At 37.4% G+C, this 13,806-nt stretch overlaps 1 long non-coding RNA gene across 1 annotated transcript in view; it reads right to left on the bottom strand.

Moving 5' to 3' along the window:
* Positions 1-4,419: 4,419 nt before the first annotated feature.
* The window catches only part of LOC134470415 (uncharacterized), an 85,090-nt gene continuing 75,703 nt past the window's right edge, over positions 4,420-13,806 (bottom strand). Inside the window, exons 2-3 of the long non-coding RNA XR_010039258.1 lie at positions 5,643-5,803; positions 4,420-4,954 (exon numbers count right to left, since the gene is read on the bottom strand). This is a non-coding gene — a long non-coding RNA (uncharacterized LOC134470415). The remainder of the gene's footprint in view (positions 4,955-5,642; positions 5,804-13,806) is intronic.

Raw genomic sequence — 13,806 nt, 5'->3', positions numbered from 1 at the left:
CCATTTATTCCAATTTTCTGTAAAGTTCTTATCATGAATAAGTGTTGGACCTTATCGAAGGCTTTTTCTGCATCTATAGAGATGATCATGTGATTCTTATTTTTGGCTTTATTGATATGGTGGATTACATTTATTGATTTGCGTATGTTGAACCATCCTTGCATTCCTGGGATGAATCCCACTTGGTCATGGTGTATAATCTTCTTGATGATTTGCTGGATCCTATTTGCCAATATTTTATTGAGGATTTTTGCATCTGTGTTCATTAGGGAGATCGGTCTATAGTTCTCTTTTATAGTTGGGTCTTTCTCAGGTTTTGGTACTAGAGTAATATTTGCTTCCAGGAATGACTTAGGAAGGATTGCTTCCCTTTCAATTTCATTGAATAGTTTGAGGAGTGTCGGCATTAGGTCTTCTTTATATTTCTTGTAGAATTCTGCAGTGAATCCATCTGGGCCTGGGCTCTTCTTGGTGGGCAAGGACCCAATTACATTCTCAATTTCATTAGCAGAGATTGGGTTATTCAACAGTTTTATATCCTCTTGATCTAGCTTTGGTACTTCATATGCTTCTAAGAATCTGTCTATTTCTTCTGTGTTATCAAACTTTTGAGAGTAGAGGTTTTCGAAATAGGTGTTGATGATCCTCTGTATTTCTATTGGGTCTGTAGTGATTTCTCCTTTTTCATTTCTTATTGCATGAATTTGAGCTTTTTCTTTCCTTTTTTTAATAAGGTTGGCTAGGGGCTTATCGATTTTATTTATTCTTTCAAAGAACCAACTCTTTGATTTGTTGATTCTTTGGATTGTTTTCTTAGTCTCTATTGCATTGATTTCTGCTCTGATTTTTATAATTTCCTCTCTTCTTTTGGCTTTGGGCTTGACTTGCTCTTCTTTTTCTAGCTGTTTGAGGTGTAGCATCAAGTTATTTATTTGTATTCGTTCTGTTTTCCTGATGTGGGAACTCAGTACAATAAATTTTCCTCTCAGAACCGCCTTCATTGCATCCCACAGATTCCGGTAAGTTGTATCTGCATTTTCATTTTCTTTTAGGTATTGTTTGATTTCTTCTTTAATTTCTTCTGTGACCCACTGATTATTCAAGAGTGTGTTATTTAGTTTCCATGTGTTTGCGGAATTTTTGCAGTATCCTTTGTCATTAATTTCTAATTTCAGAGCGCTATGATCCGATAATATGCAAGGGATGATTTCAACTCTTTTGCATTTGCTTAAATATGTTCTGTGAGCTAATATATGGTCTATTTTAGAAAATGATCCATGTACTGCTGAGAAGAATGTGTATTCTGATGTTGTTGGGTGGAACATTCTGTATATGTCTATCAAACCCATTTGTTCACAGGTGTGATTCAGTTCTGTTATTTCTTTGCTCATTTTCTGTCTGGTTGATCTGTCCCTTGGTGTCAGTGGTGTATTAAGGTCTCCTGTTACAATTGTGTTACTGATAATTTGAGTTTTCATTTCTGTTAATAATTGTTTTATATAACTGGGTGCTCTGGAGTTTGGTGCGTATATATTTAAGATAGTTATCTCTTCCTCTTGGAGTTTTCCCCTTACGAGTATGTAGTGACCGTCTTTGTCCTTTATGGTCATTGTTGGTTTAAAGTTCACGTTGTCTGCAAACAGAATGGCTACTCCTGCCTTTTTTTGGATTCCTGCTGCATGAAGAATTGTTTTCCATCCTTTGACTTTCAGTCTGTGAGTATCTTTCTGGGTTAGATGGGTTTCCTGTAAACAGCATATGGTTGGATTTTGTTTCTTGATCCATTCTGCTAGTCTGTTTCTTTTGATTGGTGCATTGAGACCATTTACATTAATGGTTATTACTGTTAAATGCTGGTTAATTGTAGGAATGTTATCTCTCTGCTGTTGCATCTTTATCTTTCTGTTCTGTTTAATTATTTGCTTTGCTTAGTGGTTTTTTCCTTTGTGTATCTAAACTGTCTTTCAATATTTTTTGCAGGGTTGGTTTGGTGTTCATGAAGTTCTTCAGCTGTTCTTTGTCATGGAAGTATCGTATTGCACCATCTATTTTGAATGATAGTTTTGCAGGATATATCAGTCTTGGTTGGAAATCATTTTGCTTTAGGATCTGGAATACTTCACTCCATGCTCTTCTTGACTTTATCGTTTGTGCTGAGAAGTCTGCTGTGATTCTGATAGGTTTTCCTTTATAAGTGATCTGTCTTTTCTCTCTGACAGCTTTTAATAATCTATTCTTGTGTTGGATTTCTGGGATGGTGATTATTATATGTCTGGGTGTAGTTTTATTTTGGTTATGACTGTTTGGAGTTCTATATGCTTCACTGATCCTGATGTCAGTTTCTGATCTCATGCTTGGGAAATTTTCAGCTATTATTTCTCTAAATATCCTCCTGACATCCTTCATGTTGTCTCCCTCTCTTTCATTAATCCCTATCATTCTTATGTTATTCTTCTTTGCATCGTCTTGCAGTTGTTGAATTGTTGTTTCCTGGTTCCTTGTTATTTTCAAAAGATCTTTCCTTTCCTGTTCACTAGCTGCAATCCTGTCTTCAAGGTCTGAAATTCTATCTTCACTTTCATTAAGGCGGTTTTTACAACTTTCAGTGGAGTTTTTTATTTCCTGTATATCTCTGTGCATCTGCATTATGTATTCTGTTTGTTTCTTATATTGCTCGTCTAGGGATTCTATCTTTTTGTTTAGTTCCTCCAATTTTTTATCTGTGTTTTCTTTAGATATATTTAGAATCTCTTTCATTTCTTTTATCATTTCTTCTTTTATCTGGGAGATTATTTCGAGTTTGAATTTCTTTAAAGCTTCCTGGAGTTGCTTGTCAATTTCAGTGGCTATTGTGTCCGATATATGAGGTGGATGGGATATATTTTCTTCTATATACATTGCTCCTAGGGTTTCTTGAGATGGGCTGGAGGTTTGAGGTTGTAATTTGGTCTTTCGTTTTGTCATTTTCCTATATTTCTGTGTTTCAAGTGTTATTTGAAAGCTTCCTCAGTATCTGTGGAAAATCCCCTTCTATGTTTGGAGCTACTGAGACTCTGGCGCCGCGCTACCCCAAGCCATTAGGCCTACAGAACCAGTGGCCCTCCTCTGCCTGCTCAGAACTCCGCAGTTCCAGACAAGCTGGGCCTCAGGGACACTGTGCGCCCACCTGCCCCTTGGAAGCTCCACAGTTCTTCAATCGCAGCCGGGTTAGGGTACTCACCGCAGGCCGCAGTGCTTCAGGAACCTGTGGACCCTCCCTGGTTGCAGAGATATCCACAGTCCTCCAGACACATGGAGAGGCCGATGCAGGCACCCCAAATCTGCCCAGCTCCTCCTCTGCAGACCAATGGCCAGGCGCGGCAGCTAAACAGGCTGGTCTAGGCTGGTAGTGTGGGCCAGCCCACCTATCGGGAGCTGAGCAGGTCTCCAAGTGAAGCCGGAATGGGGAGGTTGATGTGGAAGCCTCAAACCCACCTCTCTCCTTCACTGCACCTGGAAGCCTGGGGGAACTCCAGCAGTCTGGGTGCAGATATCCAGAGTCCTCCAGACACGCAGAGAGACCGGTGAGGGCACCCCAGATCTGCCCAGCTCCTCCTCTGCAGACCTATGGCCAGGCGCGGCAGCTAAACAGGCTGGGCTAGGCTGGTAGTGTGAGCCAGCCCACCTATGGGGAGCTCAGCAGGTCTCCAAGTGAAGCCGGGAATGGGGAGGCTGATGTGGAAGCCTCAAACCCACCTCTCTCCTTCACTGCACCTGGAAGCCTGGGGGAACTCCAGCAGTCTGGGCGCAGATATCCAGAGTCCTCCAGACACGCAGAGAGGCCAGTGAGGGCACCCCAGATCTGCCCAGCTCCTCCTCTGCAGACTACATAGGCTTTCATTTCTAATGCTCTCCTTCAATTACTTATCATTCATAATATGGCTTATCTCTAGAGAGTCTTTTAAATATCAATGATACCCAGAGCCTTATAACAAAAACATTTTTCATCTTCTCATTCTCCTCACACCCGAATACCTGAAATAAGTATGAGTCTCACGCTCAAGTCAGACATGAAGCCCTGTGAGGAAAGAAAAGGTTATTAGGAAATCATGTATATTGTGTTCCCTGGCAGGGAGGTTAAGTGACCATGGTTACTCTGATGCTGAGATGCCTCCAGCCTGTTTATGCATTAAGAAGATAAAGACCAACGCCCAAATTCTGGCCAAAAGACAACAATTGTGTTTGTTTCATGGATGGATGACCCCTTGAGAATGATATATATTGATCAACTTTATAGAGCTTTGTGACAGAACCAAAACTGGTAGTATATTGAGAAGGAAAAAAGCCTAGAAAGAGTGAGAGTTAGAATCAAAGATACAGAAACAACATATCTTCTTTACTTTTCTCTCCTTGCTGAGACAGAATACCTGACACACAAAATTAAGGTAGAAAAGATTTATTTAGCTCACAGTTGGTGGAGGTTTCAGTCTATGATCAGCTAGCTCCGAAGGAGGGTGGGAGGGCACAGGGGCAAAACTTCAAGGAGGCAGAAGACAGCAAAAACAACAAGAGCAAAGGAGGAGAGAACAAGGCTCTTTTCCTCCCTTATGTTGTAAATAGGCTGCCACCACCCACTCCCAGGGCACGTGTCACACCCACACTGTCTCTGTGCCCTCCGTTGCACAGGTCAGGGTATTTACAAAATGAGGACCCTGGTGCCCTGCTGAGTCACTTAGAACTCCTGAACTTCTCAAGTTGACAGTGTATAAACCATAACACAGGAGCAGAGTGCCATGGGTCAAATGTCCCCGAAACAGATTTAGTAGCCATTTCAAGCAATAGGGCTAGCACACTCAGGCCGAGGAACTGGTGAGTAAACATGTGGCAATCAGCAAGGGCCCCAGGCAGATGCTCCTGTCCAAACCTTAGAGGGCTGGCTGTCTACCTGGAGCAGTCCAGCTCTTCTTCAAGTTATCTGAAATATAAATAAAAACATTATTTAATTATAAGAATCTTATGGTTTGTCACACAGAAGGAAAGTATTGACATTCTCCCAGTTAAGATGCTCTGATAGCCTTTGTGCATATCTGAATAACACAAATAGCTTGGAAAGCCAGAAATTTCAAATGGGTCCAATGGGCTAATATCAAGGTGTCTGCAAAACTATATTTCCAGGTCTAGAAATAAATAAAGCAATCTATTTCCTTACCGTTTCCAGAGTATACAGGCTATCTGCGTTCTTTGTCTCCATCCCCACGACACATTTGTCTTACTCCTCTCTCTGACTGTGAACTCAGGCTGCCCTAATCTAAGGATTCTTATAATTACACTGAGCACACCTGGTAGTCCTTGATAGGCACCCATCCCAAACGCTTTTATGAAATCACATCCACAAAATCCTGTCTCTCGTGTAAGGCAATGTATTCACAGAAATAGAGGACTTGTCCCTAGGGCTTAGATGTGGTTTAAAATGTTATTAATAGGAACTTGGTGTTTTTAAAACTGAATGAAAACTGTGATTCGGTATGCAGCATTTTCATATGATAGCCTGTGCTTGAATATTACATGCCACACTGATTCCTCGATTTCCCTTTGTCATTCAAGCCCAGATCATCCCAAAACTTTCCCTAGCTCATCTCCATTGTTAATTCAGGTCTTCCTACCTGTGGCCTGGATTATTCCAAAAACGTCCAAAATCATCCTCAGGGCAACATTTTTGTCTGTTCCAATCCATTTCATAGAGCGCTTTCAAAGTTATGTCTTAACACAAAATTGTTCAAAGAAGAGCATTGGAGGAGACCAACTTAATAGCTTGAGTAAAGAGCTATTAATAAAACAGAAAACACCAAACCAAAAGAGTGTCAAGGGCATTACTTTAGCAGCTGAAACAGTGAAAGCTTTCATAGGATGAACACAGAGGTGTGGCAAAGAAATTACCTGATGAGCTACCTTTAGACATTCCCCTAGTTTAGTACAGCTCTTTGGAAAGGCCATGGTTGTATAACCTATGGGCTGTTTGATTGTTTCTGATTAGCTAACATCAGCTCAGTTGTTTGGCTTTGTAAAGTCAGTTACAACAAATAGGTTCAGTTCAGTTTCAGTTTCTTTAATTACAACTTGTGGATTCAGAGATAACCTCAGTCTGACAGACTCTTTACCATGTGAATAATGCATCAGATCCTTCATTAAAGTTTCTAAAGGCCATCCTCTGTCTAACAAGATAAAGTCCACAAGCCTCAGTTTGGCAATCAAAATCTCTGCCGATACTTAATGTCTTAGACACACAGAACTTTTCACTATATCCCAAAGGGCCCAGAACACTTGAGAATGCTTTGTGTTGCCCTGTGCCCTTAACTTCTTCCTACATGTGCCAAAAAATTCAAGTTAGCCCTTTCATACACCCAGTAAGAGACCAACTAGATCTCCCCTGTCAGTTCCTCTGAGAATCTCAGAACCTGTAATATCTCAAATTAGTCATTCCCATGAAATCTACAACAATTCCTAACTTTCTCTCTCTCTCTCTGTCTCTCTCTTTTTTAAACTGAGGGCTTACAGAAGGCAAGGGTTAAGTTGCATTCTTTTTCTTTTCTTCTTTTTTTTTTTTTCTTTTTTCATTTCTCACCTAGCAGTCAATACAGGCCCTGCTCAATTTGTGCTGAATAATGTTCTTCTTACAGTTCTAGAAATAGATTTGACTTAGAGCTGCAACTGGAAGAAGCTAAAAGGATCCTCAATACAAAGAACTCTTAGGGAAAAACACTAAGTGTTAATTCAGAGGTCTTCATCGTTTTGAATACAAAGTAGGCATTAGGAGCAACATTTGTGTGAGAGGTGAGGAGTGGAAAATGTAATCATGTGGCTCTGGCCAAGTGTCAGGGAAGGCTAAGGGGCCCTGCCAGGTCTCAGCGCTCACAGAAGTTCTCACTTCGTGGTTAAGGCAGGGCAGTGCTTCTCCATTGACTGCATTTGCACGCTGAATCTTTAGCAAAACATTAATGCGAAGAATATGAAGGAATTTATTCAGCGCCTATATAAACTCTTTCTTAGAGATTCCAAGAAACAACTGTGTGTATTTTGGAAGCACTAAGCAAGCTATCTACAACAAAGCACATTAGAAATAAGAGTCGTGGGAGCCTGGATGTTAAAGTTCATGGAACCCCGTTTTACACAAGGCCTGAGGTCATTCAGGTTTTACTGAATGAACAAATAAGAAATGCATGATGAAATCATATATTTTTATCTTTTATCATACTGTAGATTTTATTTTATTACTGTAGATTTTTTCTTTTTATCATACTGTAGATTTTATTTTCAATAGCCAGGTTTATCCTCAGTTGGAATGCTATTGAAAGTCTCTTTCACACAGGAGTCAATTATTTTAAAAATCTTAATTCAGTGCATGGCACATGTCCTAGTTTGATCCCTGAGCTAATCCTACCTAAAATCAACCCACACTTTTTATTATGCTATATATCAGTTTTCCATTCATGGAGCTGAACTTCAATTTATTCGCTAAAGAGTATAAAGTAAAACTACATGCATAAACCAGTTTTCAAATAAAGGATGAAGGAAGCAGCACTAAAGCACAATGATCTACTTAATTTTACTGTTAACTTAGAGGAAAAAAACGAGACAGAGTTAAGACAATAAATAAATGAAACATTAATATAGTGTATCTTTTCTGTTGTGTAACTGCCCACGAGATGCTAACTTGAAATATTGTGTAACATTTTGCCAGTAGGAGAAAAAAAATAACAGCAGATGGGCCAAGCAGAAGGCAGAGCCAAATCATTTTGTATTTGTTTCAATGTGTTTTTTCAGTCTCATTACAGATATGACTGTGATAGAGAGTCCTACATCAGAAAACATGTATCAGACATTCTCGTAATTGTATTACACACGTGTTTCTTTTAAGGTTCCTTTTATAAATAGGATATTACCATTAATGTGTTTCCAAGAAGAGGTAGATAAAATTAGGACTCTTTCAAGAATGAAAGAACTGTGTAAAAGTAGAAAAAATATGGAAACATTAGTACCAGGAAACTGCATACTGTAAGGCCATTGCCCTGCATTAGATGTGAAATGATTTTACTCATGGAGATATTTATTAGTTATCATGCTCTAGCTCTGATCTTGTTCAATTTGTCATCAGAAGCTAAGTGGTACAACAGTATAAGCAACAGATGTGGGAGTGACAAGCCAAATTACTGAAAACTCAGCCAGTAATTGCCCCTCAAAAGTAAATAGTCTGACTTTGCTGAATTCATTCTTTCATAAGTAGCTGGTGTGTTTGTTTTGTTGAATTAGAGTACCATCTGTTTTGTGAGTGCAGCTAACCTTGTTGCCTGCCGTACATGCTAAGTCCACCCGTCACAGGTGAACTAGTATTTCATGCCACCGCAAAGCACTTCCTCCAGCTGCATCATTACCTACTACAAGTCAGGCCTGCAGTAGGCAAGGACATTTGCATATTTGGCAAGGCCACCTCAAAGCTAATGCTTTTTTCATTATAAACCATCCAGTATATTGTATGTGTTTCTGTAATATTATAGAAGTCTGTTTGTAAAATATCTTTCTTAACATTTAATGTCTAGACACTAGTTTATTAGTAATGATAACTGGATTTACTTATATAACAACATACTATGTGAGAGTTGACCCGCCTGCTATAACCCCCTCCCCGAGTTATAAAAAGCAGCAAAGAATGTTTCACTCCCTAACTCCCCAGAGCGGGGAATAAAAGGGTTAACTCCCTAACTCCCCAGAGCTATCAGAGCAGAGCAGAAAGAAATGCCTAACTCCCCAGAGCTATCAGAGCAGAGAAAAAAAAAAAGAAAGAATGCACCTGCAAGGTTGTTCTGTCTCAACGAGATAAGTAAGACAAGTAACTGTTCTGTTCTGGGCACATAGTGACTGGGCTAGGACCCCCAGTCTCCATGGTTACTCAACCCCAAACCCCTCCAATCAACTTCTGCCAAGTCCTATCCTGCTCAAAATTAACCAATGCAATCTGCTTCTGTAAACTCGCTTGCCTCCCGTTTGCGTCCTTAAAAACCCTGCACAATTCCCCCTCGGGGCCCTACGCACTTGTTTGCCTGGGGGACCCCATGCGCATGGAAATAAACTTTTTACTCCTCACTACGAGCTGAGTCCTTGGGATCTTCTTCCCTGTGACACAGGTTCTTTTTTTTTTTTTTTTTTTTTTTTTTTTAATTTAAGAGGAAAAAGAGAAAAACACAAAACAAACCAAAGCAGCGTAAGGGTACACGCAATACAGAACTACAAAACAAAACAAAACAAAACAAAAAAACATAACAGTAAGAAATCACCTGCTAGTAGATTACACACTATCTTCTTGAAAATAGTTCCTCAAATCACAGTATCAAAGAACACAAGGTGGACATTCAAACAGGGAGACTGCAAACAGCTGTGTTCAATGTTCCAAGAACATTGATAAAGTCAGCTATTTAACACCCCCAAACACACTTGCTGTTATATCCGTTAGAGCTCTTTTTCTTTTTCTTTTTTTTTCCCCTCTCTTTTTTACAACAAAATTTACACATCTTGGATTTTATTACTCCTTAGTGCTTATTACTTTCTTTGGGGGGGGGGAGAATACAGTCAAATATGGCAAAACAAAGCTGTCAGTCAATACCAAGGATAGACATAGCACATGGTGTAGAACAGAGTACAAGTTTATCAATAATGGTTATCAACGTTGTCCCTTGTTTCCTTAAAAAGAATTGTCTATCTTATTAGATATTATAAAGTTGGACAAAACAGTAGAGAACAAGACCAATAGAACTTAGGCATTGTAAACATTACAGGACTTCCAAAGAAGACAATAGTCAAACCAGAATGGGTATCTTAGTGAATCTTATTGTCTTCAAAGTAGTTGCCTATTTCTTCAAACTTGATACTATCATATAGAATGGAACAGAGTCTAATCAGTCAAAACAAGATCGTGGGAGTACTACAGGACTTCAAAACAAGTTAATAGGAAATTGAAAAGAGTTACTATTTATATATCCTAATTTTTTGAATTTTTTCTTTAATTAAGACAAACATAAGAAATGACTAAATAATTTTTTTTGAAACAATAAGGGGGAGATTGAGATAAAACAGGACATAACAATATAACAATAGAGGTGACGCAGGTTCTTACAACTAGACTACTATTTGTAAAATACATATTAACTGATACTGATTACAATGACCCTGTGACTACTATCCATTATTTACAGAGGAGAAAATCAAGATGTTGAAGGTTTAATTTATTTATCAGTTCTTCCTGAGAATTTTCCAGGTTCTGGGCAAAAGAAACACCAAGGATACAACAATAATAAAATAGAGTTTCTGACCTCAAGAAATTTAAGACTAGTAGAGAAAATAAAGTGTAAATATGTTTCTAGTTATGACAAAGTCTAGCTGATAATATAAAAAAATGGGTGATCTGACATTATAATAGTATAGTCTATTATACTAATAGTAGTAGTACATTATAATAGTAAAGTCTAATTTTGAGTGGAAAGCAAAAATTGAGACCTGAACACAAAAACTTAAACCACCAGCTAAGTAGGAGTAACCTGGGCAAAAAGTAAATGGAAGAATGGGCCAGGGTGCGCTTTAGCAAAATAGTGAACTTTGGGTGGAAAGAGGTTAATGCTTTCCAAGAATGGATGGGAGATTTGTGAGCTGATTTAAAGTTGAACTTCCAAACAGTGGTGGCATATGCTTGTAATCAGCCTGGCATAAGTGGCAGAGGTTCTTGACTCTGGCAGCCTGAGTCAAGAGATTGCAAGTCTGAGCCCCACCTGGACAATGTAGTGACTTAGTGAGAACTTGTCTCAAAGGAAAAAATATTTCAAGGTTGTGATGGTGTAACTCAAGGCAAAGCTTCAGGGTTCCATTTTCAGTACAAAGAAAAGACAGAAAGAAGAAAGGGAGGGAGGGAAAAGAAAGAAATAGAAAAAAAAAGAAAGAAAGAAAGAAAGAAAGAAGTGAATTTGGGGGTTCTTTACAATATATATTAAAATTTCAGCCATACTAAGATTCATGGAATACCCTCAAAATTCTAAGCTTTGAGCTCTTTTTACTATATATTAATTACATATTATCTTAATATAAACAATTTCTGTTTTCTAAATTAAGTGTCTGATTATTTAAAGTTCTGATAGCTTCCATGCCTTTCCAAAAATCACATGCATAGAAAATATTGCACCCACAATTTGAAACAATATCATCTAACTCCAAACTCAGTTCTTACTCTTGTATGGCAAATGATCTTTTCAGCCACATAAAAAATTAAAGTAGACATAGTAACTTCAATGTTTCTTTGTGGTGATTTCTTTGGTAAAGAGAATAATGAGCTGTCACATAAGATCATAGATGTGTGAAGGTGAACTAACATTGCTATAAAAACAAAACAAAAACAAATATGCTATTGCTTCTTTAACCTATATGATCTGAGAACATGTCTGTTGATTTTGTCTCTGCATGTGTTAGTTTGTTGGAAGGCTTCAGTTAGCCAGGTGATAATGCACTGGAGAACAAACTTATTTTTCCCGTCAAATTATTTATCATGTGTGGTATGACAGAATGAGCTCATGTCATTGTTACTATGAAAAAGACTTCCATGGATGCCTTATACTTGTATTGTGTCCCTTGGTGGGAAATAATGAATCAACCACTTGTTTGTTCTTAAATCAAGGAATAACTATAATTTTAAGTCCATTAATATGAAGTTTTACAAAATAGAATTCAAACCATCTGAAAATGTTGATAGCTATTAAAATGTTTCTTATAATTTTCATGTAATTTATATAAATTATATAAATAAAATTAAATTACATAAATAAAATTTATTAAAACACCATCAAGGATTTTTTAAGTCTCCAAGTGGATCTATCTAGAGAAATGGATTCACCTATTAAAATGTAATCTTTAACGGAGCCAAAAAGTTTTATCTATTTGATTTCATCATTCCAATCCCAGAGCTCAGGACACTATTGCCTTTAAACAAACACTTTTGAATTCATAAATTAATGTGTATTTAAACCAAATAATTCATTTCTTTTGGAACAATTTCCCTCACCTGCAAAAGAAGATATATGAAGTTTCTAAGAGCTCTATATCAATTGCTCATGGCAGTTATCTGCCGACACAAGGGGAAACCAGCCTTCAAATGCAAGTTCCCTGCAGATAACAGAGGAGAGAGAAGAAAGAATACAAACTTTTGATGAAATCACTAACTCTTTCTATTAGTCTCAAAACTTGTTCTACTTCTTTGTTTTTGGTAATGAGAATTTTAAAATAATAGTAAAAGATTTTATTATTAAGTTAATTTGAGTTAGAATTTCTTCACCTGGAAACCATTCAAATGTGTACCTTTTCTTATTTGAGACTGCATTATATGTGTCCCACTATATTTTGCATTTCTTGATATAAATATTTAATTAAAATCCTTGAACTATTAAAGAGTATAAAATTTTAACTAGGCAAAGAAAAATGAGGTATATTCTTTGTCCTAAAGAAGCAAACAAACATGAAAGCAAACCAAATAAATTGCAAATTCCAGTCATCTAAAGCAGAATATATACCTATTCTGTATTCCATTTATGTCCTACTATCCCTTTTCTGCAATTATTTTTGCTCTTGTTATTAGCAGTGTTTAATAAGTTAAATCTACATCTGCGCTGAGCCTATAGATATTTTGGAAGGAAAGGTATTTTATTTTTGTTGTATATAAATACATTTAGATTCAGAATTCTGTGATTCTTTTCACCTTTTTTCTATACATTATCCTTCTCTTTTGCAAATCCGAATTATATCATGAATTGCATAGTGTCCTCTATACTTCGTATCTACTGAAAAAAAAAAAAAACCCAGAACAAAAACTCATTCGGATCTAGGTCCTTGCATACATATGTTCAAAGGTGGAGATAAGCTCACACTGGATTCAGGCATCTCAAAATCCAATGAGGGAAGTCTATTCATAGAGGAAACGAAAAAAAGCATGCACATGGCAGAAATCACAGAAGCAGTCTCTGGAAGCAGATAGCAGATATTTATTAGTGAAATGTTACAAGCTGATAGGAATCTCCTTTAGAGTTTCCAGAAGAGCTATGGCCCCACTGCTATCTTGACTTTGGACTTCCAGCTTTCAGAACTATGAGACAATAAAACTGTTCTTTAAAGTCACCAAACTCATAATAATTTGTTATGGCAAGTCACTGGTTATTACAAGACATTAATATAAGTAGAATTTTTGGTTACAAATTACTGTTGTATTAAATGTACAACGTAACTTGGGAAAGTGAAAGGGGAGGAATTGTCTAAATAGAGAAAGGCAGAGGACATTGTTAATCTTGTATCATGATTTGAAACCCATATTGCTTTCATCACTCTGTTTAGTTGGGTTATATTGTGTTCCAATTTGTCTACTTGTACTGGATTTGAGGGCATAGACAGCTACTTGAAAAATTGCAGGATATACTACGGTGACCACTGTTAATTGCCTGTCAACTTAATCTGAAACCCTGTATTGCCAGTCACTGCCTTGTTTTGACTGATTTTATTTGAATCTGTTTTGTTCAATCACTGTCTTGTCTTGACTGATTTTTATTCGAAGCTGTTATTTTTGATAGTATCAAATCTGAGAGTATAGGCAACTACTCTGAAGACAGTAACATTCACTATGATACCCATTCTGGTTTGACTATTAGCCTCTTTTGAAGTCATATAATGTCTCTAATATTTTGTTTTTATTGATTTTGTTCTGTACTGCTATGTTCAATTTTATCGTACCTGATGATATGGGCAATTCTA

This window comes from Cavia porcellus, unplaced genomic scaffold (genome assembly GCF_034190915.1).
Source record: "Cavia porcellus strain 051 isolate PalLab524CR breed Dunkin Hartley unplaced genomic scaffold, mCavPor4.1 scaffold_1, whole genome shotgun sequence".
In the NCBI taxonomy this organism is placed as follows: Eukaryota; Metazoa; Chordata; class Mammalia; order Rodentia; family Caviidae; genus Cavia; species Cavia porcellus.
Note: the sequence above shows the minus strand (reverse complement) of the source record. Positions and strands in the feature narration are given on the sequence as shown.